Genomic DNA, 13852 nt, shown 5'->3' on the forward strand with positions numbered 1-13852 from the left:
TGCAACTGGACATTTGGAGCGCTAAGAGAATAGTAGTGGAAAAAGGAATATATTCAAATATAAACTACACAGAAGCATTCTGTGAAACTTCTTTCTGATCTGAGCATTCAGCTAACAGAGTTAAACCATACTTTTGATTGAGCAGTTTTGAAACACTCTGTCTGTAGAAAATGCAACTGGACATTCGTAGCACTAAGTGGGTAATAGTGGAAAAAAGAATATGTTCAAATATAAACTACACAGAAGCATTGTATGAAACTTCTTTCTGTTCTGTGCATTCAACTAACAGAGTTGAACCTTACTTTTGACTGAGCCTTTCTGAAACACTCTTTCTGTAGAAACTGCAATTGGACATTCTGAGCGCTAAGAGGCCTATATTGGGAAAAATAATATCTTCAAATAAAAACTACACAGAAGTATTGTGTTAAACTTATTTCTGATATGTTCATTAAGCTAACAGAGTTAAACCATACTTTGGATTGCGCAGTTCTGAACACTCTTTCTCTAGAAAATGCAAGTGGACATTCGGAGCACTAAGAGGGTAATAGTGGAAAAAGGAATATATTCAAATATAAACTACACAGTAGCATTCTGTGAAAATTCTTTCTGTTCTGTGCATTCAACTAACAGAGTTGAACCTTACTTTTATTGAGCCGTTCTGAAACACTCTTTCTGTAGAAACTGCAATTGGACATGCTAAGCGCTAAGAGGCCTACATTGGGAAAAAGAATATCTTCAAATAAAAACTACACAGAAGCATTCTGTGAAACTTATTTCTGATCTGTAAATTCAGTTAACAGAGATAAAACATATTTTTGATTGAGCAGTTATGAAACACTCTTTTTGTAGAAAATGCAAGTGGAGATTCGGAGCGCTAAGTGGGTAATAGTGGAAAAAGGAATGTCTTCAAATATAAACTACACAGAATCATTCGGGGAAACTTCTTTCTGATCTGTGCATTCAGCTAACAGAGTTAAACCATACTTTTGATTGAGCAGATCTGAACACTCTTTCTGTAGAAAATGCAACTGGACATTTGGAGCGCTAAGAGAGTAGTAGTGGAAAAAGGATTATATTCAAGTATAAACTACACAGAAGCATTCTGTGAAACTTCTTTCTGATCTGAGCATTCAGCTAACAGAGTTAAACCATACTTTTGATTGAGCAGTTTTGAAACACTCTGTCTGTAGAAAATGCAACTGGACATTCGTAGCGCTAAGTGGGTAATAGTGGAAAAAAGAATGTGTTCAAATATAAACTACACAGAAGCATTGTATGAAACTTCTTTCTGTTCTGTGCGTTCAACTAACAGGGTTGAACCTTACTTTTGATTGAGCCGTTCTGAAACACTCTTTCTGTAGAAACTGCAATTGGACATTCTGAGCGCTAAGAGGCCTATATTGGGAAAAAGAATGTCTAGAAATAAAAACTACACAGAAGAATTGTGTGAAACTTCTTTCTGTTCTGTTTGTTCAACTAAAAGTGTTGAACCTTAGTTTTGATTGAGCCGTTCTGAAACACTCTTTCTGTAGAAAATGCAAGTGGAGATTTGGAGCGCTAAGAGGGTAATAGTGGAAAAAGTAATGTCTCCAAATATAAACTACACAGAATCATTCTGTGAAACTTCTTTCTGATCTGTGCATTCAGCTAACAGAGTTAAACCATACTTTTGATTGAGCAGATCTCAACACTCTTTCTGTAGAAAATGCAACTGGACATTTGGAGCGCTAAGAGAGTAGTAGTGGAAAAAGGAATATATTCAAATAGAAACTACACAGTAGCGTTCTGTGAAACTTCTTTCTGATCTGAGCATTCAGCTAACAGAGTTAAACCATACTTTTGATTGAGCAGTTTTGAAACACTCTGTCTGTAGAAAATGCAACTGGACATTCGTAGCGCTAAGTGGGTAATAGTGGAAAAAAGAATATGTTCATATAAAAACTACACAGAAGCATTGTATGAAACTTCTTTCTGTTCTGTGCATTCAACTAACAGAGTTGAACCTTACTTTTGATTTATCCTTACTGAAACACTCTTCCTGTAGAAACTGCAATTGGACATTCTGAGCGCTAAGAGGCCTATATTGGGAAAAATAATATCTTCAAATAAAAACTACACAGAAGCATTGTGTGAAACTTATTTCTGATATGTTCATTAAGCTAACAGAGTTAAACCATACTTTTGATTGCGCAGTTCTGAACACTCTTTCTGTAGAAAATGCAAGTGGACATTCGGAGCGCTAAGAGGGTAATAGTGGAAAAAGGAATATATTCAAATATAAACTACACAGTAGCATTCTGTGAAAATTCTTTCTGTTCTTTGCATTCAACTAACAGAGTTGAACCTTACTTTTGATTGAGCCGTTCTGAAACACTCTTTCTGTAGAAACTGCAATTGGGCATGCTAAGCGCTAAGAGGCCTACATTGGGAAAAAGAATATCTTCAAATAAAAACTACACAGATGCATTCTGTGAAACTTATTTCTGATCTGTAAATTCAGTTAACAGAGATAAAACATATTTTTGATTGAGCAGTTATGAAACACTCTTTTTGTAGAAAATGCAAGTGGAGATTCGGAGCGCTAAGAGGGTAATAGTGGAAAAAGGAATGTCTTCAAATATAAACTACACAGAATCATTCGGTGAAACTTCTTTCTGATCTGTGCATTCAGCTAACAGAGTTAAACCATACTTTTGATTGAGCAGATCTGAACACTCTTTCTGTAGAAAATGCAACTGGACATTTGGAGCGCTAAGAGCGTAGTAGTGGAAAAAGGAATATATTCAAATATAAACTACACATAAGCATTCTGTGAAACTTCTTTCTGATCTGAGCATTCAGCTAACAGAGTTAAACCATACTTTTGATTGAGCAGTTTTGAAACACTCTGTCTGTAGAAAATGCAACTGGACATTCGTAGCGCTAAGTGGGTAATAGTGGAAAAAATAATATGTTCAAATATAAACTACACAGAAGCATTGTATGAAACTTCTTTCTGTTCTGTGCATTTAACAAACAGGGTTGAACCTTACTTTTGATTGAGCCGTTCTGAAACACTCTTTCTGTAGAAACTGCAATTGGACATTCTGAGCGCTAAGAGGCCTATATTGGGAAAAAGAATGTCTACAAATAAAAACTACACAGAAGAATTGTGTGAAACTTCTTTCTGTTCTGTTTGTTCAACTAAAGGAGTTGAACCTTAGTTTTGATTGAGCCGTTCTGAAACACTCTTTCTGTAGAAAATGCAAGTGGAGATTCGGAGCGCTAAGAGGGTAATAGTGGAAAAAGGAATGTCTCCAAATATAAACTACACAGAATCATTCTGTGAAACTTCTTTCTGATCTGTGCATTCAGCTAACAGAGTTAAACCATACTTTTGATTGAGCAGATCTGAACACTCTTTCTGTAGAAAATGCAACTGGACATTTGGAGCGCTAAGAGAGTAGTAGTGGAAGAAGGAATATATTCAAATATAAACTACACAGAAGCATTCTGTGAAACTTCTTTCTGATCTGAGCATTCAGCTAACAGAGTTAAACCATACTTTTGATTGAGCAGTTTTGAAACACTCGGTCTGTAGAAAATGCAACTGGACATTCGTAGCGCTAAGTGGGTAATAGTGGAAAAAAGAATATGTTCAAATATAAACTACACAGGAGCATTGTATGAAACTTCTTTCTGTTCTGTGCATTCAACTAACAGAGTTGAACCTTACTTTTGATTGAGCCTTTCTGAAACACTCTTTCTGTAGAAACTGCAATTGGACATTCTGAGCGCTAAGAGGCCTATATTGGGAAAAATAATATCTTCAAATAAAAACTACACAGAAGCATTGTGTGAAACTTATTTCTGATATGTTCATTAAGCTAACAGAGTTAAACCATACTTTTGATTGCGCAGTTCTGAACACTCTTTCTGTAGAAAATGCAAGTGGACATTCGGAGCGCAAAGAGGGTAATAGTGGAAAAAGGAATATATTCAAATATAAACTACACAGTAGCATTCTGTGAAAATTCTTTCTGTTCTGTGCATTCAACTAACAGAGTTGAACCTTACTTTTGATTGAGCCGTTCTGAAACACTCTTTCTGTAGAAACTGCAATTGGACATGCTAAGCGCTAAGAGGCCTACATTGGGAAAAAGAATATCTTCAAATAAAAACTACACAGATGCATTCTGTGGAACTTATTTCTGATCTGAAAATTCAGTTAACAGAGATAAAACATATTTTTGATTGAGCAGTTATGAAACACTCTTTTTGTAGAAAATGCAAGTGGAGATTCGGAGCGCTAAGGGGGTAATAGTGGAAAAAGGAATGTCTTCAAATATAAACTACACAGAATCATTCGGTGAAACTTCTTTCTGACCTGTGCATTCAGCTAACAGAGTTAAACCATACTTTTGATTGAGCAGATCTGAACACTCTTTCTGTAGAAAATGCAACTGGACATTTGGAGCGCTAAGAGCGTAGTAGTGGAAAAACGAATATATTCAAATATAAACTACACAGAAGCATTCTGTGAAACGTCTTTCTGATCTGAGCATTCAGCTAACAGAGTTAAACCATACTTTGCATTGAGCAGTTTTGAAACACTCTGTCTGTAGAAAATGCAACTGGACATTCTTAGCGCTAAGTGGGTAATAGTGGAAAAAAGAATATGTTCAAATATAAACTACACAGAAGCATTGTATGAAACTTCTTTCTGTTCTGTGCATTCAACTAACAGAGTTGAACCTTACTTTTGATTGAGCCGTTCTGAAACACTCTTTCTGTAGAAACTGCAATTGGACATTCTGAGCGCTAAGAGGCCTATATTGGGAAAAAGAATGTCTACAAATAAAAACTACACAGAAGAATTGTGTGAAACTTCTTTCTGTTCTGTTTGTTCAACTAAAAGAGTTGAACATTAGTTTTGATTGAGCCGTTCTGTAACACTCTTTCTTTAGAAAATGCAAGTGGAGATTCGGAGCGCTAAGAGGGTAATAGTGGAAAAAGGAATGTCTCCAAATATAAACTACACAGAATCATTCTGTGAAACTTCTTTCTGATCTTTGCATTCAGCTAACAGAGTTAAACCATACTTTTGATTGAGCAGATCTGAACACTCTTTCTGTAGAAAATGCAACTGGACATTTGGAGCGCTAAGAGAGTAGTAGTGGAAAAAGGAATATATTCAAATATAAACTACACAGAAGCATTCTGTGAAACTTCTTTCTGATCTGAGCATTCAGCTAACAGAGTTAAACCATACTTTTGATTGAGCAGTTTTGAAACACTCTGTCTGTAGAAAATGCAACTGGACATTCGTAGCGCTAAGTGGGTAATAGTGGAAAAAAGAATATGTTCAAATATAAACTACACAGAAGCATTGTATGAAACTACTTTCTGTTCTGTGCATTCAACTAACAGAGTTGAACCTTACTTTTGATTTAGCCTTACTGAAACACTCTTTCTGTAGAAACTGGAATTGGACATTCTGAGCGCTGAGAGGTCTATATTGGGAAAAATAATATCTTCAAATAAAAACTACACAGAAGCATTGTGTGAAACTTATTTCTGATATGTTCATTAAGCTAACAGAGTTAAACCATACTTTTGATTGCGCAGTTCTGAACACTCTTTCTGTAGAAAATGCAAGTGGACATTCGGAGCGCTAAGAGGGTAATAGTGGAAAAAGGAATATATTCAAATTTAAACTACACAGTAGCATTCTGTGAAAATTCTTTCTGTTCTGTGCATTCAACTAACAGACTTGAACCTTACTTTTTATTGAGCCGTTCTGAAACACTCTTTCTGTAGAAACTGCAATTGGGCATGCTAAGCGCTAAGAGGCCTACATTGGGAAAAAGAATATCTTCAAATAAAAACTACACAGATGCATTCTGTGAAACTTATTTCTGATCTGTAAATTCAGTTAACAGAGATAAAACATATTTTTGATTGAGCAGTTATGAAACACTCTTTTTGTAGAAAATGCAAGTGGAGATTCGGAGCACTAAGAGGGTAATAGTGGAAAAAGGAATGTCTTCAAATATAAACTACACAGAATCATTCGGTGAAACTTCTTTCTGATCTGTGCATTCAGCTAACAGAGTTAAACCATACTTTTGATTGAGCAGATCTGAACACTCTTTCTGTAGAAAATGCAACTGGACATTTGGAGCGCTAAGAGCGTAGTAGTGGAAAAAGGAATATATACAAATATAAACTACACAGAAGCATTCTGTGAAACTTCTTTCTGATCTGAGCATTCAGCTAACAGAGTTAAACCATACTTTTGATTGAGCAGTTTTGAAACACTCTGTCTGTAGAAAATGCAACTGGACATTCGTAGCGCTAAGTGGGTAATAGTGGAAAAAATAATATGTTCAAATATAAACTACACAGAAGCATTGTATGAAACTTCTTTCTGTTCTGTGCATTCAACTAACAGGGTTGAACCTTACTTTTGATTGAGCCGTTCTGAAACACTCTTTCTGTAGAAACTGCAATTGGACATTCTGAGCGCTAAGAGGCCTATATTGGGAAAAAGAATGTCTACAAATAAAAACTACACAGAAGAATTGTGTGAAACTTCTTTCTGTTCTGTTTGTTCAACTAAAAGAGTTGAACCTTAGTTTTGATTGAGCCGTTCTGAAACACTCTTTCTGTAGAAAATGCAAGTGGAGATTCGGAGCGCTAAGAGGGTAATAGTGGAAAAAGGAATGTCTCCAAATATAAACTACACAGAATCATTCTGTGAAACTTCTTTCTGATCTGTGCATTCAGCTAACAGAGTTAAACCATACTTTTGATTGAGCAGATCTGAACACTCTTTCTGTAGAAAATGCAACTGGACATTTGGAGCGCTAAGAGAGTAGTAGTGGAAAAAGGAATATATTCAAATATAAACTACACAGAATCATTCTGTGAAACTTCTTTCTGATCTGAGCATTCAGCTAACAGAGTTAAACCATACTTTTGATTGAGCAGTTTTGAAACACTCTGTCTGTAGAAAATGCAACTGGACATTCGTAGCGCTAAGTGGGTAATAGTGGAAAAAAGAATATGTTCAAATATAAACTACACAGAAGCATTGTATGAAACTTCTTTCTGTTCTGTGCATTCAACTAACAGAGTTGAACCTTACTTTTGATTTAGCCTTACTGAAACACTCTTTCTGTAGAAACTGCAATTGGACATTCTGAGCGCTGAGAGGCCTATATTGGGAAAAATAATATCTTCAAATAAAAACTACACAGAAGCATTGTGTGAAACTTATTTCTGATATGTTCATTAAGCTAACAGAGTTAAACCATACTTTTGATTGCGCAGTTCTGAACACTCTTTCTGTAGAAAATGCAAGTGGACATTCGGAGCGCTAAGAGGGTAATAGTGGAAAAAGGAATATATTCAAATATAAACTACACAGTAGCATTCTGTGAAAATTCTTTCTGTTCTGTGCATTCAACTAACAGACTTGAACCTTACTTTTGATTGAGCCGTTCTGAAACACTCTTTCTGTAGAAACTGCAATTGGGCATGCTAAGCGCTAAGAGGCCTACATTGGGAAAAAGAATATCTTCAAATAAAAACTACACAGATGCATTCTGTGAAACTTATTTCTGATCTGTAAATTCAGTTAACAGAGATAAAACATATATTTGATTGAGCAGTTATGAAACACTCTTTTTGTAGAAAATGCAAGTGGAGATTCGGAGCGCTAAGAGGGTAATAGTGGAAAAAGGAATGTCTTCAAATATAAACTACACAGAATCATTCTGTGAAACTTCTTTCTGATCTGTGCATTCAGCTAACAGAGTTAAACCATACTTTTGATTGAGCAGATCTGAACACTCTTTCTGTAGAAAATGCAACTGGACATTTGGAGCGCTAAGAGCGTAGTAGTGGAAAAAGGAATATATACAAATATAAACTACACAGAAGCATTCTGTGAAACTTCTTTCTGATCTGAGCATTCAGCTAACAGAGTTAAACCATACTTTTGATTGAGCAGTTTTGAAACACTCTGTCTGTAGAAAATGCAACTGGACATTCGTAGCGCTAAGTGGGTAATAGTGGAAAAAATAATATGTTCAAATATAAACTACACAGAAGCATTGTATGAAACTTCTTTCTGTTCTGTGCATTCAACTAACAGGGTTGAACCTTACTTTTGATTGAGCCGTTCTGAAACACTCTTTCTGTAGAAACTGCAATTGGACATTCTGAGCGTTAAGAGGCCTATATTGGGAAAAAGAATGTCTACAAATAAAAACTACACAGAAGAATTGTGTGAAACTTCTTTCTGTTCTGTTTGTTCAACTAAAAGAGTTGAACCTTAGTTTTGATTGAGCCGTTCTGAAACACTCTTTCTGTAGAAAATGCAAGTGGAGATTCGGAGCGCTAAGAGGGTAATAGTGGAAAAAGGAATGTCTCCAAATATAAACTACACAGAATCATTCTGTGAAACTTCTTTCTGATCTGTGCATTCAGCTAACAGAGTTAAACCATACTTTTGATTGAGCAGATCTGAACACTCTTTCTGTAGAAAATGCAACTGGACATTTGGAGCGCTAAGAGAGTAGTAGTGGAAAAAGGAATATATTCAAATATAAACTACACAGAAGCATTCTGTGAAACTTCTTTCTGATCTGAGCATTCAGCTAACAGAGTTAAACCATACTTTTGATTGAGCAGTTTTGAAACACTCTGTCTGTAGAAATTGCAACTGGACATTCGTAGCGCTAAGTGGGTAATAGTGGAAAAAAGAATATGTTCAAATATAAACTACACAGAAGCATTGTATGAAACTTCTTTCTGTTCTGTGCATTCAACTAACAGAGTTGAACCTTACTTTTGATTTATCCTTACTGAAACACTCTTCCTGTAGAAACTGCAATTGGACATTCTGAGCGCTAAGAGGCCTATATTGGGAAAAATAATATCCTCAAATAAAAACTACACAGAAGCATTGTGTGAAACTTATTTCTGATATGTTCATTAAGCTAACAGAGTTAAACCATACTTTTGATTGCGCAGTTCTGAACACTCTTTCTGTAGAAAATGCAAGTGGACATTCGGAGCGCTAAGAGGGTAATAGTGGAAAAAGGAATATATTCAAATATAAACTACACAGTAGCATTCTGTGAAAATTCTTTCTGTTCTTTGCATTCAACTAACAGAGTTGAAGCTTACTTTTGATTGAGCCGTTCTGAAACACTCTTTCTGTAGAATCTGCAATTGGGCATGCTAAGCGCTAAGAGGCCTACATTGGGAAAAAGAATATCTTCAAATAAAAACTACACAGATGCATTCTGTGAAACTTATTTCTGATCTGTAAATTCAGTTAACAGAGATAAAACATATTTTTGATTGAGCAGTTATGAAACACTCTTTTTGTAGAAAATGCAAGTGGAGATTCGGAGCACTAAGAGGATAATAGTGGAAAAAGGAATGTCTTCAAATATAAACTACACAGAATCATTCGGTGAAACTTCTTTCTGATCTGTGCATTCAGCTAACAGAGTTAAACCATACTTTTGATTGAGCAGATCTGAACACTCTTTCTGTAGAAAATGCAACTGGACATTTGGAGCGCTAAGAGCGTAGTAGTGGAAAAAGGAATATATACAAATATAAACTACACAGAAGCATTCTGTGAAACTTCTTTCTGATCTGAGCATTCAGCTAACAGAGTTAAACCATACTTTTGATTGAGCAGTTTTGAAACACTCTGTCTGTAGAAAATGCAACTGGACATTCGTAGCGCTAAGTGGGTAATAGTGGAAAAAAAATATGTTCAAATATAAACTACACAGAAGCATTGTATGAAACTTCTTTCTGTTCTGTGCATTCAACTAACAGGGTTGAACCTTACTTTTGATTGAGCCGTTCTGAAACACTCTTTCTGTAGAAACTGCAATTGGACATTCTGAGCGCTAAGAGGCCTATATTGGGAAAAAGAATGTCTACAAATAAAAACTACACAGAAGAATTGTGTGAAACTTCTTTCTGTTCTGTTTGTTCAACTAAAAGAGTTGAACCTTAGTTTTGATTGAGCCGTTCTGAAACACTGTTTCTGTAGAAAATGCAAGTGGAGATTCGGAGCGCTAAGAGGGTAATAGTGGAAAAAGGAATGTCTCCAAATATAAACTACACAGAATCATTCTGTGAAACTTCTTTCTGATCTGTGCATTCAGCTAACAGAGTTAAACCATACTTTTGATTGAGCAGATCTGAACACTCTTTCTGTAGAAAATGCAACTGGACATTTGGAGCGCTAAGAGAGTAGTAGTGGAAAAAGGAATATATTCAAATATAAACTACACAGAAGCATTCTGTGAAACTTCTTTCTGATCTGAGCATTCAGCTAACAGAGTTAAACCATACTTTTGATTGAGCAGTTTTGAAACACTCTGTCTGTAGAAAATGCAACTGGACATTCGTAGCGCTAAGTGGGTAATAGTGGAAAAAAGAATATGTTCAAATATAAACTACACAGAAGCATTGTATGAAACTTCTTTCTGTTCTGTGCATTCAACTAACAGAGTTGAACCTTACTTTTGATTTAGCCTTACTGAAACACTCTTTCTGTAGAAACTGCAATTGGACATTCTGAGCGCTGAGAGGCCTATATTGGGAAAAATAATATCTTCAAATAAAAACTACACAGAAGCATTGTGTGAAACTTATTTCTGATATGTTCATTAAGCTAACAGAGTTAAACCATACTTTTGATTGCGCAGTTCTGAACACTCTTTCTGTAGAAAATGCAAGTGGACATTCGGAGCGCTAAGAGGGTAATAGTGGAAAAAGGAATATATTCAAATATAAACTACACAGTAGCATTCTGTGAAAATTCTTTCTGTTCTGTGCATTCAACTAACAGACTTGAACCTTACTTTTGATTGAGCCGTTCTGAAACACTCTTTCTGTAGAAACTGCAATTGGGCATGCTAAGCGCTAAGAGGCCTACATTGGGAAAAAGAATATCTTCAAATAAAAACTACACAGATGCATTCTGTGAAACTTATTTCTGATCTGTAAATTCAGTTAACAGAGATAAAACATATTTTTGATTGAGCAGTTATGAAACACTCTTTTTGTAGAAAATGCAAGTGGAGATTCGGAGCGCTAAGAGGGTAATAGTGGAAAAAGGAATGTCTCCAAATATAAACTACACAGAATCATTCCGTGAAACTTCTTTCTGATCTGTGCATTCAGCTAACAGAGTTAAACCATACTTTTGATTGAGCAGATCTGAACACTCTTTCTGTAGAAAATGCAACTGGACATTTGGAGCGCTAAGAGAGTAGTAGTGGAAAAAGGAATATATTCAAATATAAACTACACAGAAGCATTCTGTGAAACTTCTTTCTGATCTGAGCATTCAGCTAACAGAGTTAAACCATACTTTTGATTGAGCAGTTTTGAAACACTCGGTCTGTAGAAAATGCAACTGGACATTCGTAGCGCTAAGTGGGTAATAGTGGAAAAAACAATATGTTCAAATATAAACTACACAGAAGCATTGTATGAAACTTCTTTCTGTGCTGTGCATTCAACTAACAGAGTTGAACCTTACTTTTGATTGAGCCTTTCTGAAACACTCTTTCTGTAGAAACTGCAATTGGACATTCTGAGCGCTAAGAGGCCTATATTGGGAAAAATAATATCTTCAAATAAAAACTACACAGAAGCATTGTGTGAAACTTATTTCTGATATGTTCATTAAGCTAACAGAGTTAAACCATACTTTTGATTGCGCAGTTCTGAACACTCTTTCTGTAGAAAATGCAAGTGCACATTCGGAGCGCTAAGAGGGTAAAAGTGGAAAAAGGAATATATTCAAATATAAACTACACAGTAGCATTCTGTGAAAATTCTTTCTGTTCTGTGCATTCAACTAACAGAGTTGAACCTTACTTTTGATTGAGCCGTTCTGAAACACTCTTTCTGTAGAAACTGCAATTGGACATGCTAAGCGCTAAGAGGCCTACATTGGGAAAAAGAATATCTTCAAATAAAAACTACACAGATGCATTCTGTGGAACTTATTTCTGATCTGTAAATTCAGTTAACAGAGATAAAACATATTTTTGATTGAGCAGTTATGAAACACTCTTTTTGTAGAAAATGCAAGTGGAGATTCGGAGCGCTAAGGGGGTAATAGTGGAAAAAGGAATGTCTTCAAATATAAACTACACAGAATCATTCGGTGAAACTTCTTTCTGATCTGTGCATTCAGCTAACAGAGTTAAACCATACTTTTGATTGAGCAGATCTGAACACTCTTTCTGTAGAAAATGCAACTGGACATTTGGAGCGCTAAGAGCGTAGTAGTGGAAAAAGGAATATATTCAAATATAAACTACACAGAAGCATTCTGTGAAACTTCTTTCTGATCTGAGCATTCAGCTAACAGAGTTAAACCATACTTTTGATTGAGCAGTTTTGAAACACTCTGTCTGTAGAAAATGCAACTGGACATTCGTAGCGCTAAGTGGGTAATAGTGGAAAAAAGAATATGTTCAAATATAAACTACACAGAAGCATTGTATGAAACTTCTTTCTGTTCTGTGCATTCAACTAACAGAGTTGAACCTTACTTTTGATTGAGCCGTTCTGAAACACTCTTTCTGTAGAAACTGCAATTGGACATTCTGAGCGCTAAGAGGCCTATATTGGGAAAAAGAATGTCTACAAATAAAAACTACACAGAAGAATTGTGTGAAACTTCTTTCTGTTCTGTTTGTTCAACTAAAAGAGTTGAACCTTAGTTTTGATTGAGCCGTTCTGAAACACTCTTTCTGTAGAAAATGCAAGTAGAGATTCGGAGCGCTAAGAGGGTAATAGTGGAAAAAGGAATGTCTCCAAATATAAACTACACAGAATCATTCTGTGAAACTTCTTTCTGATCTGTGCATTCAGCTAACAGAGTTAAACCATACTTTTGATTGAGCAGATCTGAACACTCTTTCTGTAGAAAATGCAACTGGACATTTGGAGCGCTAAGAGCGTAGTAGTGGAAAAACGAATATATTCAAATATAAACTACACAGAAGCATTCTGTGAAACTTCTTTCTGATCTGTGCATTCAGCTAACAGAGTTAAACCATACTTTTGATTGAGCAGTTTTGAAACACTCTGTCTGTAGAAAATGCAACTGGACATTCGTAGCGCTAAGTGGGTAATAGTGGAAAAAAGAATATGTTCAAATATAAACTACACAGAAGCATTGTATGAAACTTCTTTCTGTTCTGTGCATTCAACTAACAGAGTTGAACCTTACTTTTGATTGAGCCGTTCTGAAACACTCTTTCTGTAGAAACTGCAATTGGACATTCTGAGCGCTAAGAGGCCTATATTGGGAAAAAGAATGTCTACAAATAAAAACTACACAGAAGAATTGTGTGAAACTTCTTTCTGTTCTGTTTGTTCAACTAAAAGAGTTGAACCTTAGTTTTGATTGAGCCGTTCTGAAACACTCTTTCTGTAGAAAATGCAAGTAGAGATTCGGAGCGCTAAGAGGGTAATAGTGGAAAAAGGAATGTCTCCAAATATAAACTACACAGAATCATTCTGTGAAACTTCTTTCTGATCTGTGCATTCAGCTAACAGAGTTAAACCATACTTTTGATTGAGCAGATCTGAACACTCTTTCTGTAGAAAATGCAACTGGACATTTGGAGCGCTAAGAGAGTAGTAGTTGAAAAAGGAATATATTCAAATATAAACTACACAGAAGCATTCTGTGAAACTTCTTTCTGATCTGAGCATTCAGCTAACAGAGTTAAACCATACTTTTGATTGAGCAGTTTTGAAACACTCTGTCTGTAGAAAATGCAACTGGACATTCGTAGCGCTAAGT

The sequence above is a fragment of the Symphalangus syndactylus genome, chromosome 15, assembly GCF_028878055.3.
Source record: "Symphalangus syndactylus isolate Jambi chromosome 15, NHGRI_mSymSyn1-v2.1_pri, whole genome shotgun sequence".
Taxonomy (NCBI): Eukaryota; Metazoa; Chordata; class Mammalia; order Primates; family Hylobatidae; genus Symphalangus; species Symphalangus syndactylus.